Source organism: Morone saxatilis, unplaced genomic scaffold, assembly GCF_004916995.1.
Source record: "Morone saxatilis isolate NCDOM2014 unplaced genomic scaffold, NCSU_SB_2.0 Contig20, whole genome shotgun sequence".
NCBI classification, from domain to species: domain Eukaryota; kingdom Metazoa; phylum Chordata; class Actinopteri; family Moronidae; genus Morone; species Morone saxatilis.
In genome coordinates this window covers 806,043-813,512 of record NW_023339763.1, presented here as the reverse complement: position 1 = coordinate 813,512, position 7,470 = coordinate 806,043, and the positions used below count along the sequence as shown (strand labels likewise).

Genomic DNA, 7,470 nt, shown 5'->3' with positions numbered 1-7,470 from the left:
ACGACCGCTCGCGTCCGATCATCCAGATCAGTCGGCTGAAACTGTCGTCTGTGTAATCAATACCATTCATTTCCTCCCTTTCTTCATTCACTCATCTCTTGGTGATGAGGAGTAGATTAAACTCTAAAACCCCCGCTGATTAAACCCCGAACACACACGCGTACACACACATGCGCCCGTCAGTCCTGCTGGGTGTCTTATTAACCCTCATTAACCATTTCTCTCAGATATTAATGAGATGATCTCATGACTAACGCTCCCCGCTGAGCACGCTCAGTGTACGTTTGTGTGTCTGTGACAAAGCGTCAGAGGAGGAGGAAGAGGGGAGGTTAGGGATGAAGAGAGAGAGAGAGCGAACAGATGGATAACTTGGACGGACAAAAAAGAGAGAGAGAGAGAGGCTGAATGTGAGTCAGAGCCCTGTAAAAAAGAAATCCTCCTTAATGATTCATTTAGTGTTTAAAATTTGGATCACGAGTGAAAATGTGCTTTTGATGTTTAAATCCTCTGTAACACTGTCAGACTCATTAAAAAATGATAAATCAGTGCAGAAGAACTCCAGTTGAGCGAGTACTCGGCTGAAACAAGTATCCAGCACATCCAGATATTGTACTTTTTACAGTATAAAATGAGCAACATTTGTTAATAACACATACAATTATAAAAGGAACATTAACGTTAAGTTCACGTTATGTTCTCAATGTAATACCAATTTCAAAGCCAAACAGACAGATAGCCTCTGGGGGTTAGCAAGAGCTGCTTGCCTATAACTTTATATTGGGTTAGGTATATGAGTGGGACACAACATTATAAATGTCCACGTTAGCACTGAAAACAAGTATTATTATATAATTATTATCTTAACTGTGGTGAAAATTAATCTCAATATGACCAAGTGCAGTATCCAATCGCAGAAACTATGGCATTATAATGAAGTAATGTAGTTTTGCAGAGACAAATCTTATTCTTCAGATCTAAGAAAAGATATTTGATTCTTAAAGATCCCCAAAAAAGTCACGTTTCAGTGAATCATTCCTGCACTAATCAACACCAATCATATCACAATATCTGTCAAAGTATTCACAATATGATGCTGTACTGAAAACCAGGAAAATTTGGATGAACATTTTGATAACCGGGACATTTTTATTAATATTTTGTTTAGCATTTTAGCATGCTAACATTTGCTAATTAGAGCCTAACGCAAAGTACAGCTGAGGCTAATGGGAACGTCATTAGTTTTGGTCGTAAACCAAAGTATTACACAACAAACTTGTTTTTTTTATTACTTTAGATGGATACATAGATCGATAGATAGATCGATAGATCGATAGAAGGGAGGATGGATGTGCAGCCTGATATTTCCTGCAATACACACAGCACACAGACTGAGTCATTTCGAGGGCTCCAGGATTGGCCCTAGGCCATGCAGAAGTGTCCCCCAGCTGCGAGGCCCTCAGGCTGGGCAGCTGACAAGGAACAGCCCCCTCCCCTCCTGGTTCCTGGTTCTCTCTATCTTAAAGAGAAATGAGGTAATGAAGGAAAGAGCGAGGCAGAGGAGGATGCTGTTCATTTGGTCAGGAAGAAATAATGAAACAAATAAAATAAAATACACAAAATCCTCTACAGCAAAACAGAATTAAAATGTTCAGTAACAAACTCAGTTATTCTTCTCTGCACATTTTAATTCTGTCCATCAGTGTAATAAAAAGACTGTTTAACAGAGATAAGATGCTGTTGAAGATGCCTCAAGTTAAATTGGAGCTCTGATGCTTAAAAAAGTCTTACCGCCACTGATGACTGATCTAAGTGCATTAACAGGCTGTAGTTCCACTTTAAATGCTCAAATTAAGATATCATGGAATCACATTTATGACAGATTAATGAATTTAATTCTGATACTTTTAACATTGAGGGCATCTAACGTTCACACCACAAGGCTTAATCTCAACTCTGATTTATTACTCAGATCTGACTGTCAGATTAAATGTTAAATGTGGCTCATATCAGATTCCATATGAACAGTCCTGAAGTGACCTGCGTTACTAACATAGATCTAGACTGTAAATCAGACCTGGACCACATATGAGTGTCCCAAATGAGAACTAAAAAGAACGATAGTAGAGTTCCCACACATCCTGGAAAATCTGGAAAACCTCTAGACTCTAGTTTTCCAGTCATTCAAACACCTGGAAATTGACTGAAATTACCAAATATCCTGGAAATAATCCATGTGGCCCCTGACTCAGATTACGTAAACGTGGGTGCGCATATGGTTTTTAATTCAATTGTTGGTGGGAAAATCAAATTGGGTTTACCAGACGCAAAGCAAAACAGAGAAACTGCAACCTTTTTATAAAAATAAAAAGTCAATTTGAGGCTGTAGAGGAAACGTTGGCTGTGTTGAGGACAGCCAAGTGCGCCACAAAGGCGGGTTTACATACAGTGTTCCATAAACACATAAACATTTTTTTTTACCAAAAACATAAATTGCAACCAACTCTGACTCCACAAACAAATGCACACACTGTATGTATGCCTATGTATATGCATATTGATATATGTATATACACAACACATTAATAAGTAAAATAACATGTCAGTGTCAATCCATGTGGATCACAGCGATGTGTCTTTGCTTTGTCTCCTGGGTGCAGAAGAACAGACACCTGCTGTCTCTCTTTGTTCTTTGGTCTCAGAGTTCACGGAGAGCTGTGAACTCCCCGACCACATCTGGATCTGTGGGGGAGTCTTTGCAGGGTGTGTTGCAAGAACCAGATGGGGGTCTTTTAAACGAACAGGCTGGGCAAAAGTTCAACCCTAAAATAAATGAATATTGATTTCCACCATGCATATGTATGAGATCAGAACTACATTTGTATTTGTCATCTGACTTATATAAACCTGCCCTCAGTCATTTCCCTGGTGCTTTTATTTTAGGAAGTCAATCGAGGGGATGTGAAATGGAGAAAGACACCGTTTGGTTCAATTCCAGCTTGAAGGATGTGGTTTTAGTTGGTGTCCAATGTTTGTTTCTCCAAATCAGACAGATGCATAGGCAATGCTTTGTCAGAGTAAGAGTTCAATGTCATTGCTTGATTTGTTAAGGCTCTTCCTCGTCCCGTCATACAAGTATTTGGAATTTACAGTGTCAAACGAGCTTGTACGTAGACGAAAATTGGTAGCCATTTTTCATGTTCAGGTCCCTGTCAGTTCCATATGAATTACGCTGATAACAAGCTTTGTACCATTATATAACACTGGAAGCCGTCTTCATTTTCAGGTCCCTGTCAGTCCGAGACTTGACATCGTGTTTGCTCCCTATCGATAGCTCAGTTGGTAGAGCGGAGACTATAGGTGTTATAGCAGAGATCCTTATTCGCTGGTCAATTGTCTCGGTCGGAAGATGTGGTTTTAGCTGTGTCCAATGTTGTTTCTCCGAATGTGCTGACATATTTGAGCAGATGGCTTAATCCGAGCTTTTGTTCGAAGTCAATAATTGATTCATTCTGGCAGAAAAGAAAAGCTCGTTCCCGTCACGCGTTCAGTGGATCGAACTCAAATCTTCGTGAGTTTAATGTGAATGTTAGGTGGTTCATACAGTGGGCACTTACTTTAAAAAAAGTGGCTGTTTCATGTTTAAGGCACTGCTTCCATCTTTCAGTACTCTCGGCTCCCTTCGATAGCTCAGTTGGTAGAGCGGAGGACTGTAGGTAGGTGTATGTTGATAGCAGGAATCCTTAGGTCGCTGGTTCCATTCCGACTCGAAGGATGTTGTTTTAGTGAGCAGGGGGGCGCAAAGCAAGCTTGTTCCATGCGCTGACGACTCTCTGTCTTAGAGTCACTGAGAGCTCTCCTCCTCCAAGGCAATCTTAACTAAAACGCTGCTGAGCTCCCTAACACTAACCCTGGGGGTGATCTGAGATCTTGGCAGGCAATAAGCCCATGGGAGACTAACAATAAGTGTAGTGGCTTGGACGACACCAGACTTCGGCAGCTCTTGAAAAGAGTGCAGTCATTTCTCAGGGTTTCACTTCATAATGCAGAAGTATTTTGCATTTAACTAAAGATCTCTGTGGAGAGGCAAACCAATGAGTTAAATCTGTTTTTTTTTCAGAGCTTTGGCTCTTCGGCTGAGCCTTGTGCATTTGTGAGCATGAAGGAATCAGTGATCAAGGGGATACAGGCTTAAGTGAACTGAAATGATGATCGAAAAGGACAGAAACTCTGAATACACGCATATACCATACTTTAAGTAATTACTCTGTATTCTCTTTTTTTTTTTTTACAGATTTAGATTTTAGTTTGGTTTTATTAATGACCCTCTCAGGAACAAGTGTAGTGTGGAACGATGGTTCTGTGTCACAGCACTCGTAACTCCTGCGGGTGCAACCTGCCCGGGTCGCGACACAATGGATGTGTGGGTGTTGTGAACTGCTGAAATACAGAAACCTGAGCAGTCAACTGTTCTCAACACATTTACAGTCCAGAGTCATGGAGCTTAAAACATAACTGAAAACATCCAATCCATACAGTGTGTGTGTGTTATCATCCTAAAGCCCTCCATGTATTTCTGAACATGCTGCTGTGGATCAGTAGAGCATTAATGGAGCAACATGCTTATATGGTACATCACACACATCCACACTCTCATCATACCAATACACATGCAGTCATGGATTAATAACGCACACACACACAAAGCTTCAGGAAATGATGCTGCCCTATTATCCAGCCAGAAACTGAATCTAATGTAAGTTAAAATCACAAAAATAAACAATACAAAAATATAAATTGTATAGTGAATGTGTGAAAGATAAGAATATGCAGTTTTATTCTTTATTGTCACAATATTGTATTCAGGTTCAAGTTATCTAACATAGCAAGCAAAACTGACTCAGCAACAACAGTTTGATTGGCATAAAGAAGATATATGGCTATAGGCCTTTGCACACAAAGTCTGTGTTTTTGGGATGCGTTTTTTTTATCTATCATCCGATTGCATACAGAAACCGCGCACAGAGGCTGTTATTCTCTTTTTTATGAAATTCACAAACGAGACATTCAGCTGTGTTTGCTAGCATTTGCAAATTTGGGCATAAACTGAAGTTTTAAACAGTATTGTACTTTCATTAACTGTTAACGTCAAATCGATTTTTTGTTATTGTGGTTATGGAAATATGTAAATGTAATTAAATTTAGTTATATCATCTCAATGCAGAAATGTACGTGTTGAATTACTTGAGTATCGTTTATTTTATAATTTTCTTTTATTGCACTGTATAGTGTGTGTGAACAGGTTGAACCACAGAGAGGGCGTCAGCTGTTAGCCCACACCTTTAATACAGGTGCATGTCTCCCACTGTGTGTGGCATGCTAACATGCTCACAATTAATGCAAATGTGCTGATGTTTAGCAGGTATAATGTTTATCATGTTCACCATCCGGTCAAAGGAATTTAGTCATAAACCAAAGTATTGGACAATGTGAGGATGACTAAAGGCAGAAAGATTCATCCTCTGGGGATGCTAATAGCATGGCTACAATCATACATTTTCTAAATGTGAAGTCTAACAACAAATAACATACTGATGAGTAGAAAGTTTCACCTCTGGGGAGCAGGAATATCTTACGTCATGGAAATCTGTGGCAGTTGTTAGACATATGTTTAATTTTATTGAGACGTAACGATGCATTTCTGCTGCTCTGAGGTCAGTGGGTAAAATTAACAGTCAGAGCGTTTCGTTGAACATGAAGGTCAGCTCCTATTAACCTCAGTGCTAACACAACCCTCAGAGGACAGAGCTCAGTGCTGCTGCATCAGGAAACACAGCTGAACCCCCGACCCCCCGTTACATCACACTGACACTGACCAGCAGGGAGGGGTGTTGTTAGGTGTGTATTCAGATTACTCATTAATGTGTGAATTAAAAATGACGGCAATAACCTTTGCACAACAGATTTTAAAGTGAGGAGGAAGTGAAAATGGCAAAAATATTTTTTGTATATTTCAGTAAAAATCAAAGGCAACTTCTTCCAGTGAGAATAAAATCGCTCGTAGTTTGGTGCGTTTGGCTCTGCATTTTATGATATGATTGGTCGAACTCACAGGAAACTCCACTAATCCAAAATTGCAAGCGAAGAATTTGTGTTAATTGTTGCAATTGCAACTTTCTGGAGGGACTGTTTATCATTATACAATTATATGTATATCTATCATTATAATTGTATGTACAACCCTCCCCGCTACCTTCCCAAAACTGTTTAGTTACCCTTTATTGATGTAATGTGCCCCGTACAAGAACGAAATGATTCCACCAAAATTCCAAACATTTAAAAAAAAAGTTTTTTTCTTCCAATTTAAAACAAAACTAAATGTTACATATTGCTGGGGTTTAAGTTGTGCTGGCAAGCAATACATTTCTCCCTGGTCTTCAAAGATACAATAACTAATAACAGACACTATATATATATATATATATATAATTTTAATCCTGATTTCCTCAACAAAATGGAGGACATCAGCGTCTTTGGCAATGAAGGTAATGTCAGACATTATTTGTTCTGTTAATTTGTCTTTTGACTGTTTTAATCAAAACCATCAAAACCATTTTCTGTGTCTATCTGCACAAAAAGTAAGGAGTGTGGATGTGAATGCCACTTTCTCACGCTGGTACAGGCAGAATAAGTATTCATAGCTTCTGTGAAATATATCTCCATGTATTTTCCCTGTCTGTACATTTGCAAGTCAATCAGTAAAAAGTATTCTCCGATCTCTACTTAAGGCCACTTTGATCCACACTGTTCTTACACTGCTCTTAGTGACGAGTCCTTTTCTCCAACACCCGCAAATACTCTCGTCTCGACAAACCGGGTGCAACACTTTTCATCTCTTCAAACCCAGTGAAAACAAAGAGTTCACAGATGTCGGCTGATACCCGCTTCTTCTTATGAGGTCGCTCCTGTCAGGCGTCCACTGTGCCAAACACAATCTGCACAGCAAGTCCTACCGACCTAAATACATAAAGTCATAGATTGTACCATTTATGCAAACTGGAATTATTGCTCTGCCAGCTGAATCTGTGATGTTTGAAGGGTCACAAGTACATAAATGGACAGATCAGACTGGAGGAAAAAGAAAGATAATTAGTGAGAACACATTTTCAACCACTTTATCACAAATAATCTTTTGCTTTCTTTGTTCTGTTAAATTACAATCACATTTGAAGAGGAGTGTGTTATGACTCGTTTAGGACTTGAGACCTGGTCCCACCTCTGATCTCATCTCAATAAAGATACCACTTAAGCCCAAAGAATGTCTGCAAGGAAAACCGCATCCTCTGCTCTCTCTCTGTCTTGCTGAGCAGTTTCAATGATACGATATTGTAAAGGGAGATAAAAACATGGTCTGACAAAGAGAAACTGGGTGTATGGAGGCTGCAGCCTCTTTTACTCTCAGGATAAATAAAA

At 39.4% G+C, this 7,470-nt stretch overlaps 1 non-coding gene across 1 annotated transcript; it reads left to right on the top strand.

Annotated features, from left to right (window-relative positions):
• The first annotated feature begins 3,676 nt into the window (after positions 1–3,676).
• trnay-gua lies at positions 3,677–3,772 on the top strand. The gene is made up of 2 exons: positions 3,677–3,713; positions 3,737–3,772. It is a non-coding gene; the product is annotated as a tRNA-Tyr (tRNA).
• The last annotated feature ends 3,698 nt before the right edge of the window (positions 3,773–7,470 follow it).